Below are 17,683 nucleotides of genomic sequence, written 5' to 3'. Positions count from 1 at the left end.
CACAGAGATCCAGAGTGGAAGATAGTCATGGCTCAAAATGATGCATGTCAGTTACTGCTTTAGAATCTATTCACATGGAATTGGTCTGCTGTGCTGTGGTCCATGGGGTTGCAAAGAGTCAGATATGATTCAGCGACTGAACTGAACATGGAATCAATTGTTTCAGACCGTTTTAGAGGCTACCTAATAGTACTGGCACATGTTGGTAAACCCACTGTCATGCATGCACGCTCATGCTCCAACACATATACACACACATACACTTGACTCGACAGTGTACTCCGTTCTCTCACTAAGACAAACAGGGAGCAGAGGAACAGAAAAGTGCTTTCCTCACTGCATGGGTGTAAACTACTCTAAATAAATGTTATCACTAAGCAGAAACACAGGTTTATCTTTAAAGTCCCACTGATTTGGAAAACAGACTTGGAATCTTACGTGTAACTGCTAAAAGATCACATCTGTGAGAAAAAGAATAAGGCTGCCAGATATTTGGCTTTGTGTAGTCTCATGCTAAAATGTTTATTGGGACTGTCATATACAGAATGCTGAAAGAGCTATTGTTCACTTAAAGGGAATGCATCAAATTGGGAACTTCGCAATCGTGTTCTAAGAAGGAGCTGAGAGAATCTGGAGGCTCTGACATGATATGCTTTAGTGTTAGCACTGATTCAATTTACAGACTGTTGTTTATGAAAATCTTTCGTGCAAAATATGAGACTAATATGAGTGAATTTAGTCTCGTTCTCTCTGGTGGAACTATTACTAACATAACTATATCAGAGTTTTCTTTTTATTCTTACTTGCACCAGGTGTATGAGTGGCAGAGTTAGCTATCTTCCTTCTGTGACATTTATTATATTATTTCTGAAGGAGTAGGGCCATATAAAAGCAGTGCAACTAATAATCATGCTATCTGAATGAAGATCTTATCTACCCTTTTAGTTGACCATTGAGAAAATATGGTAATGCTTAACCATGATATTTTGTACTTATTTTTCCACATCTTTGAAGAATACCTTTTATTCCTTAGAAACTATCCAATAATGGTAGGGCAACTGAATGATCAAACGTTTTCACTATTGATAATCCACAAAAACTGAATACGTATTGTATTGCCAGTAGACACTGGAGTGTCAGGCTGTGAGTTGAGATGCTTCCTCCACATCTTCAAACTGTGTAACTCTGGGCAAGCTAATCTCTCAAAGAATCACTGTCATTTGTAGATTAGATACACAGATAGATAACAATACATAATTCAAAAGTTTATGGTAAGGAATAAACGAGAGACTGCAAAGCAAAAAAGCTCATGCAGTAACTGTCATACAATAAATGCTTAATAAATACTGGGTTATTGCTATTAGGGGTCTTCGCTGGTGGCTCAGAGGTTAAAGTGTCTGCCTGGAATGCAGGAGACCAGGGTTCGATCCCTGGGTCGGGAAGATCCCCTGGAGAAGGAAATGGGAACCCACTCCAGTACTCTTGCCTGGAGAATCCCATGGAGTGAGGAGCCTGGTAGGCTACAGTCCATGGGGTCGCAAAGAGTCAGACACAACTGAGCGACTTCACTTATTGCTATTAGACATGTCTATCCTGGGATTTTTGTCCCTCTAGGGATAATAAGTGACTTCCAGGTCTTTATCAGCCACTCTCATATATTTGGGCTTCCTGGTCGCTCAGACGGTAAAGAATCTGCCTGCATGCAGGAGACCTGGGTTCAACCACTGGGCAGGCCTGTATTTAATCCCTGGGTCAGGAAGATCCCCCTGGAAAGGGAATGGCAAGCTGCACCAGTATTCTTCCCTGGAAATTCCATAGACAGAGGAGCATGGCAGGTTACAGTCCATGGGGTAGCAAAGAGTCCGACATGATAGAGCAACTTTCACAATAACAATAATATGTTTAACCATAGTGAGAAACGAAATTACTAAAGCTGAAATGTATTCAACATCATTTCTCAGAAAGCGGTTAGCATAGCAATGGCAGCTAGAGATATAAACTCTGCAACAAGACTCAGTGATTAAGTTCCAATTCTGCTACTCATGAGTTGTATGACTTTGGATAATCAACAACTGATGCCTCAGTTTCTTCACCTACATAACAGCAGTAACAATACAGTCAACCATTTATAGCTGTTATAAAGATGAGAAACACTATTGTTTGAACAGCCGTTAGAACAGTGCTTATGCTTAGGAAACATAACAAATGGTAAGTAAATGTATGCAACTGCAAAATTGTGTGGGACTTTCCCTGTGTTAATTATTCTTATGTCCAGGTTTCAAATATACTCAACACGAACATTACAGGCATATCAATCAGATGAGGCACATATGTACAATGAGCCTGAATCATACCCTTTCCAGCACAGAACAGAAGAGTAGAATTCTGAATCTCCAATGTAGAATGACCAGGAGAGACCCAGCTCTACAGACTGATTTAAGTGCCACTGATTCTGCTTAGGATGCCCTACCATTCATCATCATAAGCAACCCTACTATGTTTCTCTGGCTCAAAGAATTGGTGGTGGTGGTGTTAGTTGTGAAACTGTGTCCAACTCTTTGCAACCCCATGGACTGTAGCCCATCAGGCTCCTCTGTTCATGAGATTCAAAGAATATTGCTGTTTAAGTAAGAAGTGAAAGAAGCAGAAGAGAAAAAGCTCATATTCTTTCTTTCAATACATATGACCTCAGAAAGAGTCAGTTAAACCAATCTCTAAAATAGTCATCAAGTATAATCTGAGTACTCACACCTAAAGTGAGGATGACAGCATCAGAAAAGGTTTTCCTCTAATGGGGTGCATCTACCAGGGTACTGGGCCTTTCTGCCACAAATCTCACATGTCTGCATTTTACAGTTTATAATTCTGTTAATAAAAATACTTATATTTAGTCTTAACACCCATTTTGTCTTTAGGTGATGTGATTTCAAGCCTTATGTAAACTTTCACTAAATTCCTTTTCAAATCACATAAAATATCACCATTTAAAATATATAGTATAAAAGGACTTCCTGGTGGCTCAGATGGTAAAGCGTCTACCTACAATGCAGGAGACCCAGGTTTGATCCCTTGGGAAGACCCTCTGGAGAAGGTAATGGCAACCCACTCCAGTACTCTTGCCTGGAAAAGCCCATGGACGGAGGAACCTGGTGGGCTATATAGTCCAGGGTCGGAAGAGTTAGACAAAAGGCTAAAGAGGGAAAATATTAAGGTTTTAAATTTTTTGAAAAAGTCATCACTATTTCCATGTCCACACTAGTTTTTGAGTACATGGTACTGATATATTCATAAGATGGATTACATAAATTGCTTTGAGAAAAATTCCAGTGTGTGGTGTCTGTGTGTGTGTATGTGTGTGTTTTCTGACACATGATTGTCTGCCATATCTCAATGCAAGAAATTTGTCTTCTGGGATTCTTCATGTCATTCTATTTTCTCTTCCTTAAATCACTAGAAGTCTTTAAGCTTCTGAAGATGTTCAGGAATCATTAATTTTTGAAAGATAAATTGCTGGTTGAAGCTTAAGAGCTACTTTGGCCCAAAACAATATCTAAAGCTGTCAATGTCTGTCATTATCCTGATTAAATAAAATTATGAACTGGCCACTACAAGGATTTCATCTAGGATTCTTATTCATACACTTGTTCAGAGTATTTTTAATTGGAAAATTGATAAAATTACTCTTAGGAACATTTGATATCCATGCAAAACTACTGTTTAAGATAGCTGAACATTCTTAGAAGCCATGCAATAAAATTGAAACATGCAAGTGAACGTTAACAATATTTCCAACTTATAAAAATATAATCTCAAAGGCAATGCCAAAGTATAAATTACATGGTACTCATCTCACACGCTAGTAAAGTAATGCTCAAAATTCTCAAGCTAAACCTTTCAATACATGAACCGTGAACTTCCAGATGTTCAAGCTGGTTTTAGAAAAGGCAGAGGAACCAGAGATCAAATTGTCAGCATCCATGGATCATGGAAAAAGCAAAGAGCTCCAGAAAACTTATCTATGTCTGCCTTATAGACTATGCCATATTTGACTGTGTGGATCACAATAAACTGTGGAAAATTCTGAAAGAGATGGGAATACGGACCACCTGACCTGCCTCTTGAGAAACCTGTATGCAGGCCAGGAAGCAACAGTTAGAACTGGACATGGAACAGCAGGCTGGTTCCAAATAGGAAAAGTACATCAAGGCTGTATATTGTCACCCTGCTTATTTAACTTCTATGCAGAGTACATCATGAGAAACGCTGGACTGGAAGAGCACAAGCTGGAATCAAGATTGGGAGAGTATCAACCCCAGATATGCAGATGACACCACCCTTATGGCAGAAAGTGAAGAGAACTAAAAGCCTCTTGATGAAAGTGAGAGGAGTGAAAAGTTGGCTCAGCTCAACATTCAGCGAAGATCATGGCATCCGGTCCCATCACTTCATGGCAAATAGATGAGAAACAGTGGAAACAGTGTCAGATTTTATTTTGAAGCTCAAAATCACTGCAGATCGTGCTAAGCCATGAAATTAAAAGATGCTTACTCCTTGGAAGAAAAGCTATGACCAACCTAGATAGCATATTCAAAAGCAGAGACATTACTTTGCCGACAAGGTCCATCTAGTCAAGGCTACGGTTTTCCTGTAGTCATGTGTGGATGTGAGAGTTGGACTGTGAAGAAGGCTGAGCGCTAAAGTGTGCTTTTGAACTGTGGTGTTTAAGAAGACTCTTGAGAGTCCTTGGACTGTAAGGAGATTATGATCCATTCTGAAGGAGATCAACCTGGGATTTCATTAGAAGGAATACTAAGCTGAAACCACAAGTACTTTGAGCCTATTTTCTATGCAAAAGTTGTCATTCATATGGATTCTATCTTGCTGGGAGGGATTGGGGCAGGAGAAGAAGGGGACAACCGAGGATGAGATGCCTGGATGGCATCATTGACTCGTGGACGTGAGTCATCTGTGAACTCAAGGAGTTGATGATGGACAAAGAGGCCTCATTTATCCTGCTGTTTAAATTCCCCCAAATGCTCCAGTAATTAATTAATTTTCCAGCGCAGTGTAGCTGATGCCGACAAGTCTGTCCTGTGTGTGCAGGGGACTGGCGTACGGGGCCGTGTGCGCCGATGGCACCTCGTGGAGCAGATTGCAGTGATTCCTGTCATACCATCCGGCAGTCAGCCCATTAGCTGCCATTGATTTACTGACCTTTTGGCCTGCTTCTCTCCCTCTCTCGTCTCGGCTACAGACCTGCCACCTGGAACTCCAGATGCTTTGCCCAACTGCTGACCTGCCCCTACTGCGACCGGGGCTACAAGCGCAACATCACTGAAGCATCAAGTACCGCCACGAGAAGAATGAGGAGAACTTTTCCTGCCCTCTGTGTAGCTACACCCTACCACCCAGCTCGAGCGGCATATGGTGACGCCAAGCCAGGGACAGATCAGGTGGGGGTTGGTTTTAAGTGATTTCTTTCTATAATAACTTAGAGAAAAATATTGCTTTGATTGGCAATCATTATTAATTTTTCATGGCATTTTGAAGATGCAGATCTTTTAATGGTAATAGCTTTAATTGAGGTCTAAATGATTTTTGATGGTCTCTTCTAATATGATTTAATAGTCTTATGTTCACGATCGATGAGTGTGTTAATTTCTAATTTAGAAATTTTATTTGCACTTTAACTTGACTTTAGTTTCATTTTTATGTTCCAAAAAAGAATGAAATTAGCATTTAATTATACATTATTAAACATCTCAGCAATTTTAATTCCATTTTCACCTAGTTTTACTTAGTTTTTTTAATGTAAAATCTAAGTCATAGTAAAATAAGTGTATTCTTTCCATTGGTCACATAACATCTTCAATTACTTAGGCTATTTTTACAAGCTGCTACTAGTTTATGAAATCTAATTAAGTGTTTTAAGGAAAATCAAAAGCACATAATACATATGCATGCTTATATAAAATAAGCTGTATTAATACTCAAATGTGTATATGTAATAAAAATGATCCTTTCTTGATATTCATATTTATTGCTAAATATTAAAATTACTCTGCCTTTGGATTACTTGTGTTCAAAATAGACTCTATCTTCAACAGTATAGCTTCTTAAATCAAAATGACTGAATAGGTTTGATTCACAGTGTCCCTTAAATGTTTTAGCAAACTGCTTTTATGTCTTCTTGGGAGAGTTCACTGCAGATTGATATGAGGTGTTCGGATGGTAACAAAATTGATGTGCCTTAAGTCTCAATATCTGGTCCTACAGTTCTGGAATCACCCTGTATAGACCTTGACACCGTATCTGTTTTAAAATTATTGAACAAGATATTCTCTAAAATTATTACGGGCTTTATTTTCTTTGAATAAGGAAAATGAGAGTAAGAAACACAAGCAATGGCAATGATACTGGATTATGGAATTTCATTATTTTAAGAAAAGCTCATGTAAATCATTTCATTTATATCTCATTGAACTTGTCACCTGCATGTTTTCCAAGTTCAGTTGTAAAAACCCGCTTACATAGTTACACTTATGTAACAGTTTCTCTCCTTGCTTATATGCACAAAAACTGCAGGAAAAAAAAAAGGTGCCTAGATATTTATCTAGCATAACTGCTAAATTTCACATGCAGAAGTGTGATTGTGCTGGCGCATTATGAATGGTAGCTTTGGTGTTGAAAAGTCCCTCATTTGCTCATGGCATTTACAATTAGTAAATTAAAATGATTGTATCATATTAACAGTGGCACAACTAAAGTTTATAGTAGTCCTCTGAGGGCTGTGGGGGAGACAAAGCAGCTGTTGCTGTTTGTTTATGCAACTCAGCAACATATGAGCTGGTCCCTCAATGGCGCTCGGGCTGGCTCCGCTTGATCTTTGAAGGTTGCTGCTGTTTGAACAAACCTCCCTGTGTCCCATGTAACACCATCTGTCTCACTAGGAATGTGGGAAGATTCAGCACACTAGCAGTTGTCATACCGTTTCTGTGCTGTCTTTTTGCAAAAGGCTTTTGTGTCATTGCTGCTTGAAAAGGCTGGCCTCCTACCTTGAACATCCAGAGTGGATGACTGTATTTCTTTCTTTCTTTTTTTTTTCAGAATTCTAAGTCACAGTGCTTTTTTTTCCTTGTTCAAAAGGTCAGCTGTGTTTGATCTTTGCCGCTTTTAACTTGTCTTTTTCAGCAAACTTTTTTCTTTTGTCTTACTCCCTAGCATACTACTAAAAAGGAAAATGACAGGTCGTTGAAGTCTTTCCTACTGGCCTGTGATAAAACTGCTCAAGCAGTTCTAGCCCAAGATGTTGTCTCTTACTTTTGATAATGAATCAAATCTTTGCGACATCTCAGGAAAAACAGGGTTTATATTTGCTACTAGCACTGTGAATGAGGTATTTAAACATGCTTATCATGTAATAAAATATTTATAATCAAGGATTTTTAAATTTATGTGAGATTTTCTTTCTTCTTTAAAATTAGTATTGCTTCAGCATAAGATATGCTTTTACCTCAATACAGAAAAGAGAAAATGAGTTATTTGTGTGGGGAGTTCTTTGGGAGACTAGGATTTTCAGTATAATATTTATTTTCCTTGACAAAATCATTGCGTTCCAACAGAATCTTCAGATTTTAGAATCTGCAGTAAACACAGAGAGCCACAAACATCTTTGCAATTATGCTTTCCTCATCTCCAACGGCTCAAAGAAACATTTTGGAAAAGAGACTACAGAGATAATTCTAAAGCAAGTGTTGGATGCATGTGAAAGCACTTGTTCCAATTTTATTGCCAACATTATCACTTTTTGCAACTCTGAAAGACTGGGCAAATAAATAAACATGCACTCAAACCTTTTGGCCTGTCTGAAAATAGAGGCCTTTTAAAATATTTGTAACAAATTTCCTTTGTTCCTCCTATAAAACTGATGTCAGTCTTTCTCCTTTTATAGCACCAAATGCTGACCCAAGGAGCAGGTAATCGCAAGTTCAAATGCACAGAGTGTGGCAAGGCCTTCAAATATAAACACCATCTGAAGGAACACCTGCGAATCCACAGTGGTGAGTAGTAGAGGAGCTGGTGCTTGTTTTTGCATTTTGTTTCGTTAGGAACGTTTCTAAAGACTGTATAAAATGTACACAATCCTGTTTGTAGTTTTTAGAGCTACACATTCATGTCATAAGCTTTGTGTGCCCCTTTGTCCTTGTGAGCCTTACAGCCACCAATAGCACTACTAATAAGAGGAGCAGTGCTTATACTTCTTGAAAACTGCACGTGTTTGCCTTCTTGTGAAATCTAGAGGCTCCTTTTGTCCTTTAAAATGTTTTTGACCTGAAGAAACTCAGCTGGCAAATTCTGAAGGATATTCATTTTTGATACCCAAACTTGAAAGAAGAATGTGGAAGAATTTTGGATAAGAGCTTTTGTATGATAAGTGTTCCTTGATTCCTGAAAGCTGTATTTTTAGAACAACATCTTACCACTGAGATTTCTTCTTTATAACTATTTTGATAGCTCTGCCAAGCATTTTATTACCAAATTGGATGCTATTCAAAGGACTAGTTGGATTGGTAGAATCAATGGAATCTTCATAGAGTTGATTCCATGGCTACACTTCCCTTTAAATACTGTGACATCTTTATTGTGCTATTGACCACATTAATCTAACACTCTGTTTAAATAGGAGGCTGCGATGGCAAGACAAGATTTTGGATCTTGGCTGAAAAAGGCATAGATAGCCCTCACCTTCCACTGCTAACATCTTGAATTATGTCCTTCCAGGGTAGATAAAGCCCAGAAACAGTTATAGCCACATAATTCTAATCTAAGCACCTAGAATGTAGGGTGCCCCATTGTGTTCCTTTCCTTTGATCGCACAGATTCTTGCCTGGGTAGACGATTGCAATTGTTGCCCATCAAAAAGAAAAAAAGTAACATTAATTTTAATTGTCATTTTAGGTGAAAAACATCACGAGTGCCCCAACTGCAAGAAGCGTTTCTCCCATTCTGGTTCCTACAGTTCACACATCAGCAGCAAGAAATGTATTGGCTTAATCTCTGTAAATGGCCGAATGAGAACAATATCAAGACAGGTTCTTCTCCTAATTCTGTTTCTTCTTCTCCTACTAATTCGGCCATTACCCAGTTAAGAAACAAATTGGAGAATGGAAAACCACTTAGTATGTCTGAACAGACAGGCTTACTAAAATTAAAACAGAACCACTAGACTTCAATGACTATAAAGTTCTTATGGCCACACATGGGTTTAGTGGCACTAGTCCTTTTATGAATGGTGCACTTGGAGCCACCAGCCCTTTAGGAGTTCATCCGTCTGCTCAGAGTCCAATGCAGCACTTAGGTGTAGGGATGGAAGCCCCTTTACTTGGATTTCCCAATGAATAGCAATTTAAGTGAGGTACAAAAGGTTCTACAGATTGTGGACAACACAGTTTCCAGACAAAAATGGACTGCAAGGCTGAAGAAATTTCCAAGTTGAAAGGTTATCACATGAAGGATCCATGCTCTCAACCTGAGGAACAAGGAGTTACTTCTCTAATATTCCACCTGTAGGTCTTCCAGTAGTGAGTCATAATGGTGCCACTAAAAGTATTATTGACTACACGTTAGAAAAAGTCAATGAAGCCAAAGCTTGCCTCCAGAGCTTGACTACTGACTCAAGGAGACAGATCAGTAATATAAAGAAAGAAAAGCTACGTACCTTAATAGATTTGGTCACTGATGACAAAATGATTGAGAACCACAACATATCACTCCATTCTCCTGCCAGTTTTGTAAAGAAAGTTTTCCTGGCCCCATTCCTTTGCATCAGCATGAACGTTACCTTTGTAAGATGAATGAAGAGATCAAGGCAGTCCTGCAACCCCATGAAAACATAGTCCCCAACAAAGCTGGAGTTTTTGTGATAATAAAGCCCTCCTCTTGTCATCTGTACTTTCTGAGAAAGGAATGACAAGCCCCATCAACCCATACAAGGACCACATGTCTGTACTTAAAGCATATTATGCTATGAACATGGAGCCCAACTCTGATGAACTGCTGAAAATTTCCATTGCTGTGGGCCTTCCTCAGGAATTTGTGAAGGAATGGTTTGAGCAACGAAAAGTCTACCACTCAAATTCCAGGTCACCATCACTGGAAAGGAACTCCAAGCCGTTAGCTCCCAACAGTAACCCTCCCACAAGACTCTTTATTACCCAGGTCTCCCGTAAAACCCATGGACTCCATAACATCACCATCTATAGCAGAACTCCAACAGTGTTACGAATTGCCCTCCTCTCAGGCTAACAAAACCTTCCCATTTTACCAACATTAAACCAGTTGAAAAATTGGACCACTCAGGAGTAATACTCCTTCTCCCTTAAATCTTTCCTCCACATCTTCTAAAACTCCCACAGTAGTTCTTACACTCCAAACAGCTTCTCATCTGAGGAGCTCCAGGCTGAGCCTTTGGACCTGTCATTACCAAAACAAATGAAAGAACCCAAAAGTATTATAGCCACAAAGAACAAAACGAAAGTTGGCAGCATAAATTTAGACCACAACAGTGTTTCTTCATCATCTGAAAACTCAGATGAGCCTCTGAACTTGACTTTTATCAAGAAGGTTTTCAAATTCAAATAATCTGGACAGCAAAAGTGCTAACCCAGTGTTCGGCATGAACCCCTTTAGTGCCAAACCTCTCTACACAGCTCTTCCTCCACAAAGCGCTTTCCCCTGCCACTTTCATGCCACCAGTCCAGACTAGTATCCCTGGACTGCGACCATACCCAGGACTGGATCAGATGAGCTTCCTACCACACATGGCCTTTTACCCAACTGGAGCAGCTACTTTTGCTGACATGCAGCAAAGGAGAAAGTACCAGCGGAAACCAGGATTTCAGGTAATGAGACATTTTTTTCATCGGAAGAGAGGTAAAAATTATATCACTTATGTGTATGTAGGAAAAAATCTTAGTGGAAAAAAATCTAATGCTGTGTTCTTAGCAGAAATAGAAGAGTGGGTTTGAACTTGAAGCTAAAACTGAGTGGGCTAGACAAATAAATGGAGAAACAATGGGACCCTTTGCTGTCAAGCAATTGTGCCTTAAGAGAAAAGAATATCAAGGTTTATTTAGATCGATCCATCTGCTTTCAGATTTATATGCTGATATGAGTATTTGGGGGTTTCCTGATAGCTCTGATGGTAAAGAATCTGCCTGCAGTGCAGGAGACCTCAGTTCAATCCCTGGGTTGGGAAGATCCCTGGAGAAGGGAAAGGCTACCCACCAGTATTCTGGCCTGGAGAATTCCATATACTATACAGATCATGGGGTCGCAAAAGTCAGATATGACTGACTGACCTTCACTTCACTTCATGAGTATTTTGTAGGACTTACATAGAAGCTAAACGTTAACATTTATGACAGTCACATACTTTTAGAGATGCTCACAATTTGCAATAATACTTATGTAAATTTGATGTGCCCTGGTTTCATAGAAAATAGTTTATTTGGAAGAGTATTTTTAAAATATTTTGTACATTCCACATGACTTCCTTTGTAGTTTTCAAGCTAGTGAATAATTTATGGTTTTCAAATATAAAAGCAGGTATGTTTTAACATCATGGAGTAAAATCCATGTTTACAAAATAGGAGCATAAGTAGCAGTGTGCACCTCTGTAACAGCTGTTCCAGTATTCCAATTTACAGTACATCTGCCCTCTTTGTAAATGTATTTAAGCCTATTTAATCTTCTCTAATATTAATTAGTGCAAACGTAGTCTAAGAAAAGTGAACTGTGGGCTAGCAAATGGAAATGTATGTTATCATGCAAGTTTGCACTCCTTTGGATCAAGACAAAATAAATATCAAGAAATTTAATAATTTACTGATCCACATTCATTATTGCTCAATGCTGAAGGCTGTTTTAACATAGATAGAACATTGATAAAAGTGTTATTAATATTCCCTATTTCAAATTAGAAAATTAAATATAAAAATATAGCTCGAGGCCTTTAGTTGGTAGACATACATTTAAATAGATTGCATAATAACATTTTGTACCTAAATATAAAATTCAATTAAAATGGGGTTTCTGCTACAGATCATTTCTAAAGTTAAGCACACTGGAAAATACACAAATTCTGATATTTAATTCTCACTCACAGATATTTCCTGATAGAAAAAAATTAGGGAATATGGGGAAGTTTATGTTTCTCTCACCTTCAGAGTTGACCATTTTCTATCCTTCAAAACAACAAGCTCTACCACCTAGGGCAGAGAAGGTTTATATTTTTGCTGAGATGTGAACCGTCATATATTGTTTATGGAAAGTAACAGTTTCTAAGAACTAGATGGATTCATAGAGAGCACTTCTGAGATTCTCCAAATGTCAGCCGATGCAAAGTTGTTTGTGATAAACGCAAAGAGAGCGACTGTGTTGAACTATGTGATTATATCACAGGAGAATTGCTTGATGGAGCACCAGACTACATGTCAGGCCTGGATGACATGACAGACTCCGACTCCTGTCTGTCTCGAAAGAAGATCAAGAAGACAGAGAGCGGCATGTATGCATGTGACTTATGTGACAAGACATTCCAGAAAAGCAGTTCCCTTCTGCGACATAAATACGAACACACAGGTATGAGTGACTTTGACTAGCTAGTTGAGCTCCGGCCTGCTGTACATTTCATAATATTTAATGAGTACACTTGTGCAACATAAGATGTAGCATATGCTGATACCTTCAACAAGGAAGAAATAATGCTTTTGCCTAGCTCAGTAGGACTTTTTGTTGCCTGTTTATTGGATCATTCATGTGTTTATGAGCCTGCTTGTCTTATATTTTTCAAGTTAGTCTGTACACCAAATTCACAAATCCTGTCAAAGATGTATTTAAATGGCCAGGGCGAGAAATGACATGACACAAGCCAGCTACAGAAAATTTCAAATTCTTAAGCTGTGATGAACCTATATGTGGAAAAATTGAACAATAAAAGTCAATGCAGTCAATGCATCATTGTTTTATCATCAAGTAAGCCATGATGGGTGGTGGTGGGGGAGTTGGTATTCAGTTGTTTGGTTTTACAAATTGGCCATATTTTGAATAAACTAAAATGTTAGTACTGAAAGAAAAGGCATAAGTGAATAATAGGCCAAATGAGCTACTGAAATTACTGATATTTGGAAGACTAAAATACAACTTTCTAAATGTAGATTATTTCTCTCCAATTCATGCATTCCTCTTTAGGAAGAATTAAACAGGGTTGACAAGATAGCCTGATTTTTCCCTATAAGTAGAGAGAGAATGGCTTAATTTTCAAAAGAAAGCCAAGGGCCATAAGAAGAAGCAGTATTAGTTCCGAAATCCAAGATCTGGTCTGCTATGTGCTGGAGCCACACCTGTGTTCCCTCCCTCCTTCCCCTCCCACCCTCAACCAAAACATAGCTCTGCTGCTGTCCCTGTTCTTAATCCATCTCCAGCTTTTCTCCAGGAGAAATGTGGTATGCTGCACTGGGCCTAGGTGGGAAAGAAAAGAATGTAGGATTGCAACCAAAATACTGATGGATGGAAATTATAGGAAGGTTCTCATTTTAAACCAAGATGTCTAGTATCAACCATTTTAAAAATATAGAGGAAAACAACCTAACGTAAATGCTTTGGGGGAAAAGTGATGAAGACGCAAAAGAAAAACAAAGACAAGGGAATGTGAATACTTCCTGTCACATTTTGACCATCTAAATCCATAGTACCCTTTTAGTGATTGAAAACCATCCTTGGGAAGCATTTGTACTGTCACCTTGCCTTATTCCTCACTGGGCATGTGACAGAGGTACAAGTGACCACAGTCACCTGAGGCTGTGGAAACGTTGGGTGAGTTTTGCAACATTAAACACTGAGGGTGTTTGTGAAAAGAACAAGGTTGATAAATAACAGTGCTTTTATTTCAACCAACCCAGTTTTCTTTGTCTTCAATTGTCTGATGCTAATTGCTATTATTTTGAAAGTTCTACTAGTGATACTTTAAAAGCAACCTAATTTGAATAGCAAATCCCAATGGTTTTTATACTTGTGTGACATAATTCAATGTTTGAAATGTCACAGTTTTCTTACATTTGTCTTTTATGATATATATCAACAGATATTTTCTTTAGTACCAAGTCCTATTTATGTATTATAGATTAAATATATTTTTATACCTAAATTTACTTTAATATCTTAATCAACCTCAAATATATTTTGTATTTCATTATTCAGCTACAATAAGCACATCATTGAAGGCATTTTTCCCTCTGATTGGTTTTATTATATGAACATATGCAAACTGTATCATTTACTACATGGTGAGTGCAAACTTCTGTTTTAGTGAGGGCTGTTATACATATTTACATCCAGGCAATACCTTTATTTCTTACAAATTAGTCCATAAACTCCAAGTGTATAGATAGTTGAGAGACACCAAAGTTGACCAACACAATATGCATGATCAATTTGAAAAATATACTATACTAAAAATGTTCTGGTCCTTTAAGATGTGAGAAAATCAGCTGCCTAGAAACATTGCCTAGCAACAAGATGCTAACCATCCAATGATTTCTCTACACTTGTGATTAATTATCCTCCTGTTGGCTTCCCAGATTGTCAAGTTTCCACTGTGTTAACTTTTTGGTCTCTTGACCAAACATCTCGTGACATTTTCTACGGTCAGTGTATTAGGTTCTATCAAAGTGAAGTTCTTCATGAATTTTCTCTCACTATGATAAATGTGGAAGTTTAGCTCACTTTCCTTCCTAACTGGGCCCACAAGCCTTTTATTTGTTTATATTAAGGACTAGTAATACTTTGAGAATGTGTTAAAAAGAAAAGTATAAGTGAGAACAATCTTTGGGTTGATTGATTCTAAGGTTGGGAAATGAAATTGAATGGTCATTTGATTATGTGTTGATTATGAATGTGTCATTGATAAACTGTATTTGTTATATCTGTCTACAGTTTAGCATATAAAATAGTTTAAATTAAGAAGGAAGTTATGAACTACTTATTTTCAAGATGCTGTGCTCTTTTACCTTGGCCTGTTTATTTCCTAAGCAGACACCAAAAATAATAATCCTTAATTCTCCTTACCAATGGCTCATTGCTTGCTTGCTTTTCCTGGGATTTGGGACTGGGACAGAGGAAGAAAACATAAATGTTGATTTCAATAGAATTAATTGTCACAAACAAGGATTGAGAAATAAAATCTGAAACTCTTGTTAAGCACTGTAAAAATTCACTTATTAAAAAAATTCACTTAAATTCCACTAAAATTTAAACCTGACATCTGTTGAGTACTTTCTCTGTTGAGAAGGTACGTGCTCTTAAACCCACTTTATTTAGAAAAATAATAAAAAATGTTTCTACTTTTGAGTGAAGTTAAAGTTTCAAGTTACCCAGTCAATTTTGTTTTCAGTTACATGGTAATCTTCTTCATACCACAAACCTTTCATTTATTAATTTCAGTTATTCTGTCAGGTGAATCATGAGACTTGATATTAGAGAAAAAAACTTACCCTGTAAAAGTTTTTACTTACTCAATATCAGTTTGGATGTTTTTTCTGAATTTTGTTCATGTGGAAACTTAATTCCAGGACATCTTGCTTTGAATCAGGTAAACTAATCAAGCAATTTAAAAGAGATAAGTGGCAAAGTTAGTTCCTATTTAAACTGAATGTATTAAATGCTTACAAGTGAAATTTCTGGAGATTAGTAGAATATTTAGTACAATTCTAAAACTCCTGCTCTCAAATTCTATCTTTGGCATGACAGAATAGGTGAACATTTTATTCTCTTAGGTTGTTGGTTCATAATGTAGAATTAACATATTTTAATATAAGCATATTATTTATGATCAAAGGACTCCTTAATCAACCACCTGTAACTATCAAATATCTATGGGCTACGCCGGTGCCTCAGTGATAAAGAACTCGCCTGCAATGCAGGAGACACAGGAGACATGGGTTTGATCCCTGGGTCAGGAAGCTCCCCTGGAGGAAATGGCAGCCCACTCGGTATACCAGCCGGAAAATCCCATGTACAGAGAAGGCTGGCAGGCTACCATCCACAGGGTCGCAAAGAGTCAGACACAACTAAAGTGACTAAGAATGAGCACACATCAAATCTATATCTTAAAGACTTCAGTTCAGTGGGCATCCCCAAAGCATATCTAACAGGCCTTGAACTAGTCCTTGAGAATGCTCGTTCAGGACATTGCTCTGTGTGTTGTTCCTTTGGAAAGAGACAGCCATATCGACTGTGATGTTTGTTCACAATTATTCACACAGCTGATCCATGTAGTGAACTAACCAGTCAACATTTCTGTGCCCTTGAACTTCTGAGACATTAAGAGAGGTTGTAGGACAGTTCTGCCCGTGCACTGTAGCAACTAAAGAACCAAGAAAGTTTTTAGTTTTTATCTGCAATTTCTCTTCTCTCCATTCAGATTCATTTCTTCCATGTACTTTGCTCCTGATACATGCATCTTGCTTACAACTTGGGAAATAACTGAATGTGTACTAATAAATACAAATAAAAATATCGAACATTCATTGAGTGCTTACTATGTGCAGTCCTTGAACTAAATGCTTTACCTACATTGTCTCCTTCACTCTTTGTGCCCAGTCTACAAGTTAGGTCCCCAAATGATTTCCCTACCAACAAGGACCCTAATCCTCAGAGGAGAGGTTACACGCTTGAGGCTACACAGCACGTCTTAAAAGATGGATTTGAACCTGGGCAGTCAAACTCTAGAATCCATCTTCCCTATCTAACTCTGCACCACCCTGGCTCTGTGAATGAATTACCACTGCCAGAATCATCTTATCCTAGCTCCTAATAGCATTTTCTTAAAGGTCCAAGTAAAATACACAGAGAGATCAAATTCATATATAGCAACTTGAGGTTTCTGGAAGGCAAAACCTCTGTCTTTTCCCAAATGCACTTCTGCTTCCTGTTAAATTACCTTCCCACCCGGTGGTCTTGTCAAATGAAGAAGCACACTCGCTTTCCAAACTCTTGGCACTCCATTGACATTTTCTTCTCTGTTATCTACTTTACCTCATTCAATACATCTTTTCAAAAGTTAAGTTCTTGTGTGGTTTGACTTACACTTTTTTTCACTACTACTGCCTTGAAACAGATTACTAGAATCTTCTTTATTTCAATACTTTCTAATTTTTCCTCTTACAGGTAAATAACTTCTTCCTACTCTAATACTGTGGTTTACCACATCTTATCACTTAATTTCCTGGATGTTACAGTAAGATAAAGATCATTAATGAACTAACGTAGAGCAGCCAACAGCATTTTCTAAATAGTAACATGCCCCAGAGGCATTCAATAACATTATTAAAGATATTTGATTACTAATTGAGATTATATATCACCATATACTTGAATACGTGAAGTGTAGAATGGATTCCTAATCTGAATGTCACTTAGCAAATGAAAATGGTATTGAATCTACTCATGCTGGTTTTCGATTTGCTGAAATGCGAATTTGTATTAGGAAATATAAGCACCTTCATGTATGTTATGATGATACATACTGCTCTTCATGACACATTTCTGACTTTAATTCTGGAGCATCAGTCTGATAAATTTTTTTGTCAGTTCTATTTTGAAATAAACTTTTAAGTATGGCAGC

General features: G+C 37.8%; 1 pseudogene; it reads left to right on the top strand.

Moving 5' to 3' along the window:
* LOC121816036 (zinc finger E-box-binding homeobox 2-like) overlaps positions 1-17,683 on the top strand; it is a 41,920-nt pseudogene that overhangs the window by 22,494 nt on the left and 1,743 nt on the right.

Source organism: Ovis aries, chromosome 15 (assembly GCF_016772045.2).
Source record: "Ovis aries strain OAR_USU_Benz2616 breed Rambouillet chromosome 15, ARS-UI_Ramb_v3.0, whole genome shotgun sequence".
Lineage (NCBI taxonomy): Eukaryota > Metazoa > Chordata > Mammalia > Artiodactyla > Bovidae > Ovis > Ovis aries.
The sequence above is the reverse complement of the archived record's forward strand: the minus strand, read 5'-3'. Positions and strand labels throughout refer to the sequence as shown.